At 38.5% G+C, this 18,270-nt stretch overlaps 1 protein-coding gene and 1 long non-coding RNA gene across 10 annotated transcripts in view; one reads left to right on the forward strand and one right to left on the reverse strand.

The window, feature by feature from the left end:
- The window catches only part of LOC126614629 (receptor-like protein 2), a 179,565-nt gene that overhangs the window by 10,477 nt on the left and 150,818 nt on the right, over positions 1-18,270 (forward strand). The window contains exon 1 of one of the 9 annotated variants that reach the window (XR_007620464.1): positions 14,308-14,554. The exons of 6 other annotated variants lie outside the window; for them this stretch is intronic. The gene's annotated coding sequence lies outside the window, so the exon portion shown is untranslated. Of the gene's footprint in view, positions 1-14,307; positions 14,555-18,270 lie in introns of those variants that run through there. 2 more of the 9 variants (XR_007620461.1, XR_007620457.1) reach the window with 2 other exon arrangements.
- The window catches only part of LOC126614638 (uncharacterized), a 121,217-nt gene continuing 117,306 nt past the window's right edge, over positions 14,360-18,270 (reverse strand). The window contains exon 3 of the long non-coding RNA XR_007620467.1: positions 14,360-14,497. This is a non-coding gene — a long non-coding RNA (uncharacterized LOC126614638). The remainder of the gene's footprint in view (positions 14,498-18,270) is intronic.

Genomic DNA, 18,270 nt, shown 5'->3' on the forward strand with positions numbered 1-18,270 from the left:
TTCAACATCCTTAGAAAGTACAAGATGAAGCTCAATCCTACCAAATGCACATTTAAAGTATCTTTAGGCAGATTATTAGGGTACCTGGTAACCTAACGAGGAATCAAATCACATCCCAAGTAGATCCAAGCAATCCTAAAGATGAAATCTCCAACTACCTTAAAGGAGATCCAAAGCTTGACTGGACAAATAGCCGGGCTTAGCCGCTTCCACTCGCGGTCCACTGATCAATGCAAGTCTTTTTTCAAAGCAATCAAAAGGGCACAATGAGACAAATGGGATGACGAGTGCGATAAAGCTTTCAAATACCTGAAGAAATATCTCACATCACCTCCCTTACTATCTAAGCCGGAAGCAATGGATAACTTATACATTTACTTGTCGGTTCGATGATCGAACAGACGATTACTTTAGGCTTCAAAGCATCCAACAACGAAGCAGAGTATGAGGCCCTACTAGTAGGCCTCTGAATGGCAAAAGACTTGGCGGTGAAAAAGCTTGTAATTCATTCTACTTCCAAGTTAATCACCGGCCAAACTACTAAGGAGTACACGGTAATACATTCGAAGATGGTGCAGTACCTAGAGAAGGTACGATAGTAACTCAAGGTGTTTTAGACTTACACCTTCGCTCAAGTTTTACGGGCAAAAAATGCCCACATGAACGTGCTAGCTGGCCTAGGCTCTGATGTGAGAATTACTTGACACACAAATTAAACCCTCATTTTGACAATTGTAGTATAGATGTAAGTAGGGTATCGTTCTAGGCCGGGGATTAGGAGGGATTGCTAATCTATTCTAAATTAATTTAAAAATATTAAACAAGACTCAAGGACACAAAACTAGGCTAAAAACTCTAATAACTCGAAACACACTTAGAATGACTCAAAATAATGAAAACAATCAAATTAGACACTAGGAACTGAAATAGACGGAAATTGAATTAAAAGACTAACAACAATGAAAACTAACTAAATAATATAATTTAATAATGGGGGGGTTTGGTTTTGACGAGAAGTAAATTAAACTTAAATAAATTATAGAATTGACAAAAGCATGAAATTAAGGTGAAAGGATAGGTGACGGACTAGCTAGAGGGTTCTTCTCCACACATGACACAAATGCAACCTAAATTGATTTTCAGTTGTTCTTTCAATAAATTGTAAATCTCAACGCCCCAAATTAACCGTGAATTGCACTAATTAACCCTCAGTTTTTCACAAGTTATTGGGTTGGATGATTGCATACGACAACCCAAAACATTCCCTACAAGTTCCCTACATGAATTGCATAATAGAGATACAAGCAAGAATCATTAAGTTCTATGAAAAACATAAGCATTGACGAGGCACTCGTTACTATGATTTGCATGAAACTTATGCCAAGAATTTACTTAACGTGATTGTGACTAGCAACTTTCACTACTTGTGAATATAAGTTCATAACGATTAGGTGAAACTCCCTTATATTCTAGCGTCAAATTCATGCATGTAAATTAAGTATGCATTCTTAATCGACATACAAAAATAAGCTATCAATCAAGCAGTTAAGCAAATTAAATCACAACTCAGAAATCACAACTGAAGGTAATCAATTCATAGTACAAATATATTCATGGCTTTGAATTAACCTCTAGCCAAAATAAATTTAGTTACACATTATTTTCAAATTAAACCAAAAGTAAAACATAGGTTTGAGAAGATAAAACCAAGAAAAATGGAGTGAAGCCTCTAATTCTCTTCCTGCCTTGCTCTCTCCCTTGTCAGTCAGTCCGTGCTTTTCTGATTTCTGCTCATCTTCTCTGACCTGCTGTCTATCTCCCTGCCCTCTCCTCTTTTTCCGCTGGTTTTTCTCTCTGTCCCCGTGCCTCTGTGCTTCTGTCCGTTCCCTATTTGCCGCGCCAGTCTCTCCTCTGTCTCCCCCGAGGCTTCACGCTGCGCCAGGCAGCCCCCTTCTCCTCGTGTCTATCCCCCTTCTATTTCTGCTTCTGATTCTTCTTTCATTTCTTTTGTTTATTCCTTCCACATTTCCCTGTCTCCCATTTCTTCTTCATATATTTCTTATTTTTCCACTTGCTGTCATGCATTCCATTTTCTTTTATTCTTTCCTAGCAGTCGTGCTCTCCCACTCCCGTTAGTGTGCACTCCATTCTTCTTTTCCTTTGTTTATTCTTCCATCAGTCCATTATTTCTGTGAAAACAATGCTAACACAAAATTAACTGTACATTAACACAAAGTAAGGTAAAATGTCACAATTTTAACACAAAAACATCCAAAGACTTTAGAAATGAATGATATAAATGCATGAAATATATGAGTAATCAGGCTCCGCCCTCGACCACTAACTCAAGCGCTCTATTTCGGTGGAGTATCTAGACAAGCCAAGTATAAAGGCAGAACCAGCAGCTGAGGTGTCACAGGTTAGTACTACTCCAAACTAGTAAGATTCCATTATAGATTACCTGGTCAATGGCATTCTCCCAATGGAAAGATTGGAGTCTAGAAAGCTCTAAACAAAGGCAGCACGTTACTACATGTGGAACGGCATTTTCGTCCGAAGATCCTACACTGGGCCACATCTCGATTGCCTAGCGCCTCCCGATGACCTAAAGGTTTTAAGCTCAATCCACGAAGACATTTTTGGAAATCATTTCGGAGGCCGATCCTTAGCACAAAAGGCTCTTAACGCAGGCTACTAATGGCCTATTATGCATTAAGACTACAAAAGTACGACCGCTGCCAACGTTACAAGCTAGTACCAGCACTGTCTGCCAACAAACTACACCTGTAAATGAGTCATTGGTCATTCATGCAGTGGGCAATCGACTTGGTAAGGCGAATGCAGCTTGCTATTGGGGGCAGATGCATGATGATCGTGGCAACTGACTGCTTCACCAAATGGGTAGAAGTAGAACCCATGACAACCACGACTCAAACAGACATAGAGCGCTTCATATGGAGGAATATCATTTGCCGATTTGGCATCCCTCAATCCATCGTCACAAACAACGGCCTGCAATTTATAGGCAAAGATTTAGTTAAGTTCTTCCAGAAATATGGCATCAAACACCACATGTCTATGCCAAGGTATCCCCAAGGAAATGGGCATGCCAAAACATCTAATAAGACGATTCTTGACTACCTTAAGAAATCCCTTTCTGACAAGAAGGGAAAATGGCCAGACGAACTCCTCGGATGTCTATGGGCATATCGCATAACCAAAAATGAGCTACCGGTGAGATTCCTTTCTTTTTGGCATTTGGCTCAGAAACAATCATTCATCCCAATGTTATTATGCCAAGTATCATCATTCTACTACTAAGAATCGAGTAGAATGGAAAAGAGATGGCCACAAATCTAGATTTGGCAGAGAATGTCATCACCAGCATCGCAGCCTACCAGCAGCAACTCATCTCCAACTACAACAAAAGGGCCAAGATTTGGCAGTTCCTACTCGGATATCTAGTCCTAAGAAAAGCCTTTATCACTGCCCAAAGAGAAGGTTCCAAAAAGATGGATCTTATTTGGGAAGGTCTGTATAAGATCAGTAGAGTAGGAGGCAATGGTAGCGACACCCTCGCCACCATGAACGACAAAGAGATAACAAAATAGTGGAACACCTACAATCTTAAGAAGTACCATGCATGACCTCCCGTTACATCAAAGCACGAAGACTCAAACAACTCGACGGGCACCACCTCGCAAGCCGATGACTATCCAGTTGTTATGCAGTTTCTACCTTACAGCTAAGTTTTCGTTTGTTTCACTCATTTTTCAATGAGGAATTCAGAAGTAATTTACAACTTGGCTCGGCTGCATACTTACAGCAACTGATCACTCATGCACTTAAAAAAAATACCGCACCCTTCTTAAAGACTTATTGCAGAAATTGCACCTCTTTGGGGACCAACTGTGAAATCCGGTTCCTGGATTTCACTGATATAATCTACGTATTTGTAATATTGAGATTTTATGTTATTTTTGGAGAAATTATAATAATTCATGTGAGTTTAGTTTTTAAATTAAACTAGTTATGAAGTTTGAAGTTTGGAAATTAATTATTTAAAATTAGTAGACTATTCGAGGTCACAATTTACATTTTCGAATAGAGCTCGATCTAAGGAATGCGTAAGCGCAGACCGTTCGTGAAATCGAGTTATAACGAAGAAATTAGAAACGTTTTAGTTGTTGGGAAATAAATAAATGTTTAGACGCTGCCAAGTGGCAACAAGGGAAATGGGAGAAAGGAGAGAGTGCGTGAGAGAAAAGGAGAGGGACATCCCAATCAGAAAGGGGGAAAAGGAAGGGAAATGAGAGAGGAAGAAAATGGGGGAAACAGGTTGACCTACATTCCCCATCAAACCACCATGATTTTCCAACCATTTTTCATCGGTTTTCCGGCGATCCACACCCCGTCATCACCTGCAAACACCATCCCTCTTATTCTCCTTCATTGATTATCAAATGTTCGACGAAATTAGGCTCGTTTTGGGGTGTATGGTGGCGACGGCACCGTGAGGTGCTTGGTGATAATCCACCAATTTTGAATGAAATTCTGTCGATATCCACCACCCTTAGACTCCCCATGAGCCCTGGAACAAAGCCTAATCATCTATAGGGGCGGCGGAACACCAAGGAAAGAGAATCGAAGCTCATCCATTCTAGGGTTTCCGACGGGTTTGAGTGGAATTGGTGCCTTTCCCAGCAAAATTGGCCTTGGTCACAAGTATGAAAATTGCTCCCCTTATTGAGGTTTACAATTTTGTAAAATTTGGTAATTTTTTGAAATAGTTAAATTTTCCGGCGAGTCGGGGTGGTCGACCGTCACCCGCGGCGGTGCGTGGCCAGTGGGCCGACGATGTCTTTTTAAGTACTATTAGATACCCTAAGTTCATGTTTGATATCCGTATGACGTAATTGATTGTTTGAAGTTAGTTTCATTACGATACATTACTTGATCAAAATATGAATCGACAATTCGACCGTTGGATCGTCACCAAACTTTAATGCGTTATAGAACATAATATTTGAGGATAGCTAGAACTAAGGGATTGGGAATCCGAGGTATGGATCTTCCCAAATTGAATTTCTAAGTTTGTAAAATAAATTGTTAACCGCCACCTAATTCTAGTAATTGGCGGAGATCCGACCGTCGGATCGCGATGGGATTTTAGTATGTGGTTCTCGAAGTGTAATGGGGACTTTGGGAGGTTACGGATCAAAAATCTAATAGGCGGATCTTCCAAGTTAAATTGCTAGGGTGTGGACCTCACCGTTGACTGAGAGTTGGCTTTTGGTCAACATGTCTCGAACCATTTGAATTACAAAAATTAGTATTACTAGAGACTCAATGAAGCTTTGCGGACTTGTCTTGGTGAGTGACTTTAATATGTTTGATATGGTGATTACCCGATTCTTTAGATTATATCCTTTATGGATATGACATGGTTTTATAAATGTGTTTTCTGTTAAAATGTGATTCTTTTATAATTGGCCATTGATCTATTTTTATTAAATGTGATTTGATTCATGGGTTGGTAATATTTGTGAAAAAGTGATTCGAATTGCATATTGAAATGTTTATGAATTGTTTTATAAATATACATTTGAAATGTTGAGAAATGCGAGGGCTAGTAGGGGACCGTTACCCTAGTGTCACGGGGTTAGGTGACACCAAGTCTGCACCATGTAGCAGTGGTATATGGATGGTCCTGCTTGGTTAATCCGCGATGGGGGACCATATTATTTATGGATCGTGCTTGGTTAATCCGCGATGGGCGATCCTTATGGCCATACATACTTAGGGGTGATCATGCTTAGTTAATCCACGATGGGTGATCACTGCCTAACAGATTCGTGGGAGTGACTTTGCTTGGTTAATCCGCGATGGAGGGTTACTACCTACATGGTTACTTAGGGGTGGCTCTGCTTGGTTAATCTGCTATAGGGGGCCACTTCCTGTTTGGCTACTTATGTATGCTTCGGCTGAATTGCGTCCCTTTAGCCTTAGTTTTTAAGGAAAACTAATGAAAAGGGCTTGAAAACTTTAAGTTTTAAAGATAAGGACAAAATAAAGGGTAAAGTGAATAGTATCAGGTTTGATTTTTTAGTGTAAAAATGTGGTTTTACGTTAAAGTGAACAATATCGTGGCCTTTTCGTTAAAACTCCCTAGTTTTTAATGTACATATGAACGATGGATTTTGAGAATCTTGTGGTTTGAATTAGAAAAGCCGTTGGATGTCTGGGTGACTCCTTCGGAGTTTTCAGTGACTTGATTATGATTTCATAAAGCATGATTCTATACTTGATGTTTATAGATTGTGATCGATGGTCTGTTTTTATTGAATATCATATACTTGTATTATTGTCACTCACCCTAGCCTCGCAGCTTATCTGAGTGCCTGATTTGCTAGTGTACCATTCCCATATGTAGGCATTGACTTTACATGTGATAGGTCTGGGCAGATTACGAGAAACTGCTTGATATTTTGGTTCCGTTGAGTGGTCCGGAACCCGATGTTGTTGGATTCCGTTGAGTGGTCCGGAATCCTTGCTCTTGTTCATCTTTGTAAAGTTATCTTAGAATCCTAAATTCGAGTGAATGGGAATTACCCACAATAGATCTTGAGAATACAAATTAGAATTACCATGTTTATTACTCATAATCCAAGTAGAAAATTATATAGAGTTCCTTGGTTAAATTCGTGAAATGATATGTTATCGCATTATTTGATTAACGTACTTAAATGCTAAGATCGTGCATCTTTGATTCATGAATTGATTAATTGACGGGATTGTGGAATGACGCTGGATACGAGTGTTGTTATTATGATTATTTTTAGTTGATTAATGTTTCTAGAGAATAATATTGTGCATTGTTAATTCTTTAAGATGTTACACGCTATGAATTGTGATTTTATGTGGGAAACATGATGATTTATGTGATGGATGAAGTGGAAATGTTAATCGTCATATGGGATTGTTATGTTGGATATCATTGTTATTGTTATGATTAGACTTGTTGATAAATATGGCTAGAGAATATGATTGTGCTTCGTTGTTTGTTCTTTGAAATATTGCATGATATGCATTGTGGTATATTGTTGGGACATAACGATTTATGTAATGAATATTTGAGTGTAGTGAAATAATGAACTACGAATGGCTTGATCCCTATTTAGGGTACGTAGGCAGTCTAACAAGGATATTAGATACAACCATAAAGTCTACAAAGAATTATTGCGCAGTTGGATCTTAAGTTGTGTTTTACTATTTCCCGGAGGCGAGGTATGTTAGAGATATGGGTATTTGGTGACTTCATGTGTCGATCCTGGACGTATGTCGAGATCGGGGCGTGACACCAACCATGCTCTCCAGTGCGAGAGGGTAAACCAATTCCCTGATACCCACATGGGCCTGCTCTCCAATGCGGGAGGATAAACTTTATACTCTGAATATCCAAACGTGGATAAGTTGGGCTGCCTTGGTATAACTAAGTGCACGATGGCTTGCACCGAGATTTCTAAAAGTAGCCACAATGGTGTTTTTCAAGGCTTAGCTAACTGAAGGATTTTGGGTCTCTTGGCCTAATCCATGGGGAATCGGGCCTCAAAGACGGAGGAGGCACATTACACAATACGCCTTATGGACGGCTGCCCTAGAAGACTGCCTACGACTTGCTATTCGAGTAGTAAGTCGCGCTAAACTTATACAACCGCACGTTTTTGTGAAAGATTAAACAAGTTAGCATGTATATACGAAGCTTTACCCACTGCCGACATGCTACGCAGTAGATAAGCTTCACATCTGCCAAAGTGCGGAATGATCGTTTAAGATCTACACTAATTCCTAAAGTATTGTGATACTTGCTAGCAACCCACAAAATTGGTTACATAGAAGCAAGGAGTTCTCTTGGACCTTTGCTTACGAAATTCCATACAACCGCATACTTTTGATACAAAAGGTTAGCGAATTTGATTAACCAAAATCTTTAGTATGTTGTGATGCAGGCCATACAGCTCAAAGGATTAAAGAAAGCCAAAGTTAACAACCATGTGATCACGCGGACTCATCTGCTTCCGTATGTAAGCCTTCCGGCTGCTGACCCTATGAGTAACAACTTTACAAAAGTTATACACCAACACTTACAACTGCATAGGCTACGTGGGCTTGTCTGCTTATAAAAAAGTAGCACGCCTACCGTTGGTCTTAAAGTCAAAAGATGGGAGTGAACAAAATAAGCAAAGATGAAAAGCGAAGGAAGCAAGTTTATTAAACTTTCTAGCAAAATTTATAAACAACTAGCAACGGTCGAAAGAGTTTAAGCAAAGTAAAAAGCAACAAGGAAAATAAAGAAAATCCTAAAGGCTACCTAGAAGACTACTCTTCAGCAGCTTGGATATCCCATTACTACTCGGTTGCTACACATTCAACAGCCGCGACGCTCTCAACAGCAGCATCATCCAGCGCTTCACCCCCGGTTGCCCCAACCTGGGTACCAACTTATCCGACTACTTCACCAATGGAAGCCTTCAAAGTAAAGGTAAGAAAGTATTCTGGAGAAATAGAAAAGGTCTTAAAGTCTTTCCCAGCAAACTCAAAGTCAGATGGCCTACCAAAAAGATGATCTACATAACCCAGCTTGTAGAAATCAGCTTGACTTTGAACAAGCAAAGTCTCGATCCCAGCTTTATCACTCTTCAACTACTCGTTCTCCTCGAGCAGACCAACACAGACGCGCTGCAACCATCCACTTCCTTCTTCGGACTTTTGTTGATCTTCAATGCACCTTGGAGTTCCAGCACTTGGGGTTCAAGCCTATCGACATTTTCTGCATCATAGCAAGTAGAACAATCCTTTTATATTCGGTCGTATGCTTCGCAAAGGAACTTGGGCAGACAACCCATTTAACGCCATTAACAAGCTTGGCACATGCGTCCATGTCTTTAAGCAGATATGGTTTCAAGAGCGCACAAATATCAGCAGCCTCCTGAGAAACAAGCTTGTTGGATTTCTCACAACTGCCCACGCAAGCAATCTTCTATTTCTTAATAGGTGAATTAGTCTCAGCAGCGAAGGGAGTAGGCTTTGGTGCCACTTTAGCAACAAAGTCCACTCTATCGTTCTTTATAGTGGCAAGCCTCTCCAAAGGTGAACTAGACTTAGCTCTCGACGGATGTTTTGGCATAAATTTCGGCACTGGGGCATGACGGAACCTCTACATTAAGCAATCATATTAGTAATCTTACTAGCCACCTTTGACATGGCAGGCGTCATTGGCTCAGATCTAGCAGCCTTAACTTTCTTCCCATTGGAAGAAGTCAAGTCAATCATAATCTTATCAGCAGCAGGCGGACCCTTACGAGTAGCGAAGGAAGTCTTCGGCTTCTTTTCAGCCGACATTTCTTGATCATGTGGGGAAAATCTATTTTTTCCACCTTCATTCGCAGCAGGCTCCACGATAGTGATCGGACGAGCCAACACCTTCACCTTGATTGAGTGGGGGAACACTTCATGGAACAAAGCACTTCTTGGAAGAAACGCGGCATGGGGAAAGTAAATCACAACACAAAGTAGTAGGGGTGAAACTTAATGGCTTTCCTAGCCCCACTACATGGCTCAAGACTGTTATTTTCCTTGGCACTCTTTACACGCACCCCCGACGGAATTGCATACTTGTATGCTTCAAGGAAGTCTCTGAACGAGTCATTAGAATTAATTTTGAAGTGAGTAGCCTTGAAATAGCCTACCTTACTCAAAGACCCGCATTGACGATACAACGGCGGTACACCATCATCACCCTTGTGACTTGAAGAAGACATGCTCGAAGAAATTCTACAACGGCGTGCCAGGCCCAAGATCATAGGAGCCCAACAAGCCATGCCAAGCCCCACGGTTTGGGCTTTCCCATTCTCGGCCCAATGGCTTAGTGACCTAATCCAAATAGAGGGGGCCTGGCAACCCCGTGCCTCCCTCTATCTTTCTCTTCTCATACACGGGTCTAGCATAGCAAAAATAAAAAGAAAGGAGGCTCGCGCCTCCTCGGCCCAGTCCATCACCAACCTGAAGGAAAAAATTTGTCCTAGCTAAGAACATGTGAGAACATTTGAACACATAAAACAAACTAATAACACTTTAAAGTAGGCATGCATTAAAAAACAATTCTAAAAACCCATGACTTTTAAAGCCTAGTGAATGGTGAACCAAAAGACTCATTAACAAATTAAAGAGAAGAGAGAGTTTGAATTTCATTACCCTTGGAGCTCATCCTTGTTTACACAAGGGATTCACCCAAGTGTTGTCATACAACTTAAACATAATGGGCCTTGTGGACCGAAACCCTTTTGGACCCCAAGACCCGAAACTAAATTGAAAGCCCAATACGAACCTTTCGTATAATTAATTAACTAATTAATTAATCTTAACCATTCTCAATTAAACCATTTAATTGCTTATCCATCTCATTTATATTTCTTCACTTTCATCCTTACTCGGTGTACGATCCATTAGGTTCCAATTAGCGAGGCAATGGATGATTGTTACTTTTAACGATCGATTGTGAATTGAAACTACATTTCAATTCTCCCTTTGATGAAGATTAGTGTTTGCTAATCTTCAGGGCTTCCACAAACCATGAGCGACACCTAGCAGTATGTCATGGCTACCCAAGCTAAGTAGAAGTGGTTGGAGAGCCTATCCAGTTACAATTACAATGCAATACAGTCCTTCTCTAATACAATATTCTTAATCACATTGTTTGAGTGATAGTTTGTTTTATGTCTACTATCAAATGTGATACTTCTCTATATGATTCAATGGAATATGATTTCAAACAAACTTCCTAAGTCATATTCATATGTTTTGGCCAAAGACTCCCGAATCATATCTCAGAGTATTCTATGATGCCTCAGGTCAAAGGACTACTTTGCATATTGCAACTTACGAGTTCTTACATGACATGTATGTTCAAACTCTCTTTTGATCGTTAGTGTACTCGATTACCATTTTGAGCACCTATGTGTTTGTCTCAATGTCCAACACTAAATGACTTGAGACTAGTCATACTCACACTTGAGTTAACATAACACATCAATGCCCAATTGGCAATCCTATGGCTAGGAATGTTTTAGGAATGAACATAAAAGAAAGGTCTAATTAATCTAACTTACTTAGATCACTTCTCTCTTAGATTAAATACATTCCTTGGATTCCCTTATTACTTAAACACATAATACAATAAATAGTGATTAACAGTAAGCTTTGCCCTTCATTAAACATATAATAGTTTAACACAATAAGTATTCCAAAAGCTATTACATCAAATGAGTGGCTTTATGGGCATACTCCCAACACAACCTGGTCCGTGCTAGGTTCAGTCCAACACCCCAGCGTCCTGGCCGAAGCCAGCCATGCCCCGCCAACCCTCGACCCAAGTCGAGCCACCGCCGCACCATGCTACCCATGTCAACAGTGTCGTGGCCTCTCCAAGCCATTTTTCACACCTTCTCGACCCTCGTCGAGCCAATTTCAAGCCCCGAGGCTCCAAAAAACTACGAAGATAACGAAAAATTAATTTTTTCTTACCTTGGTGCTGTGTGAAGATGAAGAAAGCAACGAAAGACGGATCTTTGCACAGGCAAGTGTAGAAGATTGCTAGGAGAGGGGGAACAAATATCCTCTAGCGTTCTCTCTCTTGTAGGGTAGAATAAATTGCTCTCTAAAGTTGATTTAACCATCTACTTAAGGTAGACTTAAATAGACTTTAGCAGTAATTTATTTCTTTTTCCTAGAAGGTTCTAATTTCCAATTAAAGATAGAATCTACATCAAAATAGGAAACAATCCTATGTTTCCTAAAAATAGAGAAGATCTCTACACCTGATACCCTTTCCTGCGAGCAGCCCAACAAGGGTGAAGGCATTTGTGGAGCCAAAAATAGTCAAGAAAATTATGAAGACGACACGTGGACTTTTGGGTAAAATGACAAAATTACTCTTGAGGCACACTGGGATAATAACGGACAAAATGGTATTTATCTACGCACATGCAACGGACAATAACAGCTCAATCAAAGTAAAAAATGATCAAAATTGTATTTATTCAAAACACTCATATTGAGAGACGTTCAAACATGATTATACAAATCATATATAAGAAGAAATACTCTACGCATATATTTTGAGTAACAGAAATTATACTAAAATTTTGAAACTATTATTGATTAAGCCCACCAAAGTTTCTCAATCACTTCGAATGTCAACTCATTGTTCACAAAAAATATACAAAATAGTATATTAGTTGGGTTACGCAGAGTAATGCACTCTTACAGTGATTCTCAAATGTTGAAAGACCGACAATCAGATTGTTGCACGTGCAAACATGATTATACGAATCATATATAAGAGAAAGTACTAACAGGTATACTTCAAAGTAACAAACTTTATACAAAAACTTGAAATTATTATAGAGTAAGGACAACTTTATTATACAATCAACTTTGAAGTGTTATCCATTGGTAAACTTTCAGTATTAATTCTATTGGATTATCCATAAGAATCCAAAGCTGCATCAATTCTTAGTTCAAAGTTCATACCAACAACCACCATGCTTATGTGGTCTAGACCCCAACCATATGGCGAAATTTAAATGAAAGTATTATGACTGATGTGGTACTACTGTACAAGATAATGTAAATAAAATAATACAAAATATCTGAACCCAAACGTGAATATCAGAAACTATAACTGCGTCTTTCTATAAAGGAGTAATTAGGTTTTCATCCTTATTTTTACTACTCTATTGATTAAAACCTTATTACTTTTCAATTTTTGATCAAGGTCCTTTGTATTAATAATATCATTAATTATTTCAATAATAAAATATTTTTTATTTCTAAATATATTCATTTAATATTAAAAATGTTACAATTAGTATATTTATATTTATGGCTAAATTTTTTATCATATATTTTTATTTTTAGTTTGTACCCATTTTTATTTTGCAACCCTTTTTTAATTTGTACCAATTTTCCTTTCAATTTTAATTTGTACCCATATATTAATTTCTTTTTGTGCCCATATTTTTTAAAGTTTTATTTGTATTGTACCCATATTTTTTTATTTATTTGTACCCATTTTTATTTTTGCTAAATGTACCCATTTTGAAGAATGTACCCATGTTTTGATACAATAATTTTTTGGTTATTTTTTATGAATGTACCCATGTTTACACACACACACACACAATAGTAAATTTATATTTTAATATTTTTAATCCCACAAATTATGGTTTTTTATTTAAAATCTCATTACTATAAACAACTATAAATTTTAATTTTTAATTTAAAAAATATAGTAACGTACATAGAAATAAATTATCAATTAATTTTAGGGACTTGGATCAAAAATTGAAAAACAACAAGGTTTCAGTCAAAGATTGTTCATAACTAGGGACCGCATCTAAAGTCTCCCTTCTATAAAACACACCGCCTAATTACCATCAACATCTTACTATCACGAAGCATAAACTGCTCATTGCATGATTTACGTCCTATTCAACCTTTTGGGGCACGTTGTTGAAGAACCAACTCAGGTGCTTATTTATGTAAAGAGTAAATTGTAGCAATGATCTCTCAACTTTAACCAAATTGAAGCCATGGTCCCTCAACTAAAATTTATTACCATTGGTCCCTCAACTCATCAAAATATGTAGCTATGGTCATTTTCATCAATTTCATTAGAATTTTGTCAAAATAAGTTATGTTTAAAGGACCATTACTACAATTGTGGTCCCTCAATTCATCAAAACGTGTAGCTATGGTCATTTCGTCAACTTCGTCAGAATTTTGTTAAAATAAATTACGTTTGAAGGATTATTACTACAATTGGATTAAAGTTGAGAGACCATTACTCTAATTGGGTTAAAAGTTAAAAGGCTATTTCTCCAGTTGGATTAAAGTTTAGGGACCAATGGTAATGAATTTTTAATTGAAAGACCATTACTTCAATAGAGTTAAACATAAGGGACCATTGGTGCAATTTACACTTATGTAAAAACCAGTTTCAAATAGTTTTATAATTATACAATTTGGGTCACACCCGACCCGTTTCGGCCCAATATAGCAGAAATGGTTTCTCCTTTTTAAGATTTTGAATTAGAATGTGCAGAGAATTGGGGCGAAAGAAGGAGCTGAAAAAATGGAGGAGAAGAAAGGAGGCTCCAAGTCGAACGTTGCAATCATTCATCCCGATCTGGGCATCGGTAACTCCAGATCACTGCATAGTTTGATCAACTTCGCAGTTGATCAACTGTCATTCAAGATCACTGCATAGTTTGATGTTTTACTGTCATTTGGTTTCACGGGAATCTTTCCAGTTACTGTATATGGTGCCATCCAACCCCGACATATATTCTATCGACTCCATGCTTTGTGTGCATATATACGGTGCCTTTCTGTTGCTCTCTGCATGCTGTTCATGTGGCCATCGTTTGATGTAATACTAGCAGATCAGGTTTCTGTTGTCATCCCACTGCTGAGGCTTAAGAAGGCAACAAAGGTATTTGCACCTACTTCGTGTGAATTGTTATCTGGTAACTTCTGGTTGTCATTTTCCGGATTTATTGCTGGCTAAGCACGCAACTGTTTTGAGGAGGATATATAGAAATCCCAGACTTCATAGAAGAATTGACAACTGGTCTGATTCTATATCTCGGCTTTATGACATTCATCTAATTTTTCTTGTGCATCTTTTCAGTGTTATTTTTTTGTGGATATACTACTATTTCTTACTAGATTTCCATTTTCTTTTCGATAAATACTCCTGCAGGAATGGCAGATAAGATTCTTGTTAACAGCAAATTCACAGCATCTATGTTTGCAAAGACATTTAAGCATCTTGACGCACGAGGGATTGAGCCAGCTGTCAACGTGTATCAGTTTAATGAACCAGCCAATTCGTACAAGTTACGAACATTTTTGTATATCTGCTGGTGCCTTTTGGTTTAATTTATACTACCTTTATAATTCTATATCTAACCATAACTTTGAAGATTTTCTTCTCAGAATTTCATCGGGTAGTTCACTATTTTTTTTCCAGCTTTGGTTTTCTCATTCCAGGCTAAATTTTCTGTCTATCAATCATTTTGAGAGGAAAAAGAATATAGACCTGGCAATTTCAGCTTTTGCTTTGCTTCATTCGCTCGAAGGGGATATGCTTCAAGGTCCTGATCTGGCTGAAGCTTCCTTAACAATTGTAGGCAAGTTCCTACTTATTATCTTTCCTGAGTGCTCTACTAATCTTAACGATTCTACACGGAAATGCATGTTCCTTCATTACTTATGTTGCTGTTGAAGACTGTTTATCTGTTAGTTAGGCTATGAATAATCAAGTAGAAGCATGCAGTAATCACCCTGGTTGTGTGATTAAGCTTTCCCTCTTCATTTGCCTGTTGAGAGCTTTACGGATCCTGCAATTTAAGATTTGCATCTGGATGTGGAAAGATATTCTTTTATGTTTTTCTTGGTAAATTATGAAACACTAACCTATATCTAGAATTTTTAGTGAAGGCTTAGACCCATAGCCAAGCCTAGAATTGTAATTTATGAGAAACAAAAAAAAAGCATATGTAGCCGAAATAGCAATGAACTATTGTGCTGTTATCTTACAGTATCTTATGTTCCTTTATGAGCAGTTTTATAAGCTTGTCTGACGTACAGCCGAATCAAAACCCTGTATGGGGTGTTCAAATTTTCCCTTGTTATTTGCGAAGATATTTCCACTTCGTTTTGCATGAAATATGTGAAAATATATATATACAGAGTGACCATCAAGTGATAAAGTTTGTTTGTTTGGATGATTTTTGGTTATATTTTTGGATCGGTTTCGTGGGGGTAGAATGGCAGAGAATTGAGAAGATATTGGAGTGTTGTTTTCAACTTCAAGGTTGTGCTGAAAATGCAGCAGCCATACTTCATTAAGTAGAGAAAATGTGTAAGGGTATGGTACATTTCCATCACCCATACTTGTGTAAAAGAGTTGGTGATTAGACAATATTTAAACACTAAAATCACCTTACTACTCCAGATTAAATCCTAGCCCTTCATTGGGAATCTAGAGTGTACATTTGTCACTCACACATTTAAACAAAAACTAGCCGTTGGAGACCAACCCTTCATTTATTCTTCTTCCTTCTTCGATGCAGACAACACCCTTTGCTCAGGAGCTCTTTGCTGCCTTCGACCCCTCGACTCCAAGAGCTAGTTAGCTTCCAACACTCCCTTCTAAACTGCTTCTAGGAGTCATTTCCAGCAAACCCCTTAGGTAATTGAATCTCTCCTTCGGTAGTGTTTTTGTGAATATGTCTGCGATCTAATCTTCTGTGTTGCAATATATTAGTTTGATTGTATTGTCCGGCAATGCTTCTTTGATGAAATGATATCTTTTCTTGATGTGCTTTGTTCTTTGATGGAAAACTGGGTTTTTGGTCATGGCAATTGCAAAGGTGTTGTCACACAAGAGTGGTGTGGCATCAACCTGTAACTCACCAAAATCTTTGAGTATAAACCTTAGCCAAATAGCTTGAGCCGTTGCTTCTAATGCACTCACTTAGTCCACCTCGGCTGTGGACAATGCAACACTTTGTTGCTTCATAGAGGCCCATGAAAACACCCCTGAACCAAAGGTGAAAGCGTAGCCTAATGTGCTTATGCTATCATCTTCACTGCCACCCCAGTCACTATCACAAAATCCAATTAGGATAGTTGACTTCCCCATTTCATACTTAATCCTATAATCTAGTGTTCCTTGCACATATCTCAGCACTCTCTTAGCTGTGCCCATATGTATCTTGCTAGGATTCTGCATAAACCTAGAAAGTAGGCTTGCTGAGAATATTAGATCTGGCCTTGTTGCAGTTAAGTACAATAAACTACCAACAATGCTCTTGTAGAGACTAGCATCTGCAGATTCACTTCCATCATCCTTCTTAAGTTTCTCATTTGCAATTAGAGGTGTAGAGACCGATTTGCAACCCTTCAAACCAAACTTTTCAAGCAAGGTTTCAGCATACTTCCTTTGATGAATGAAGATGTTGTTTGCCTCTTGAATTACCCCAATGCTAAGAAAATGATGCAAGATGCCTAGGTCAATCATTTCTTCTTTGAACTCTTCAATCATTGTAGCATCATTTCCAGTGTAAACAACATCATCCACATAGATTGAGACAATGAGTGTCTTGTTGTTGCTTTCTGTCTTGGTGTAGAGTGTAGCTTCACTAGGACTTTTTTGAAATCCTTTTTCAGTGAAATAGGAATCAATCTCACTGTACCAAGATCTTGGAGCTTGCTTTAGGCCATAAAAAGCCTTCCTTAACTTGTACACTTTTTTTGGAAACTCTTGACTTGTGAACCCTTGAGGTTGATCCACAAACACCTCCTCCTCTAGCACTTCATTTAGAAATGCAGATTTGACATCCAATTGATGTAACTTCCAACCCTTCTTGGTTGCTAGGGCTATCAAGGTCCTTATGGTGTCTAACCTTGCTATTGGAGCAAAGCTTTCATTGAAGTCTACACCTGGTTTCTGTGAGTAACCTTTGGCCACCAACCTGGCCTTGTTCTTTTGCACAGAACCATCTAAGTTGAGCTTCGTTTTGTACACCCATTTCACTCCAATCACAAGCTTGTCACTTGGTCGATTTACAAGTTCCCAAGTGTCATTCTTCTCTATCATTTCAAGCTCTTCCTTCATTACTTTCTTCCAAGCTTTGTCTTTCTCAGCTTCTTCGTATGTTTCTGGTTCTACTACACAATAATTACATGTAGCATAAATCTCATCCAGGTTTCTCAATCTCATTGGAGTTAAACTTGGAGTTGTTATCTGTGATTAATTTGATTGTGGACTCATAGTAGCTTGCTATGGAGTCCCTTGTATGTCACCATTATCTGTGACTTCTTCTTGAACTGAGGTCTCCATAGGCTCCCTTGTTTGCCTTTTGTTGAGGTCAAGTTGTAGAGAGACATTGTCCTTTTCTTCTACCCTTGTTTCCCAGTTCCACATTGAGTCTTCATCAAAGATAACATCCCTTGATAGGATTATCTTTTGAGTCAACACATTATAAACTCTATACCTTTTCTCACTGGTACCATAGCCTACAAAAACACCCTTGTTACTTGATTTCTCTAACTTGTGCCTTAGTTGGTAAGGGATGAGAGTGTAGCACACTGAGCCAAACACTCTCAAGTGCTTCACAGAGGGCTTCCTTCCACTGAACA

Source organism: Malus sylvestris, chromosome 3, assembly GCF_916048215.2.
Source record: "Malus sylvestris chromosome 3, drMalSylv7.2, whole genome shotgun sequence".
Lineage (NCBI taxonomy): Eukaryota > Viridiplantae > Streptophyta > Magnoliopsida > Rosales > Rosaceae > Malus > Malus sylvestris.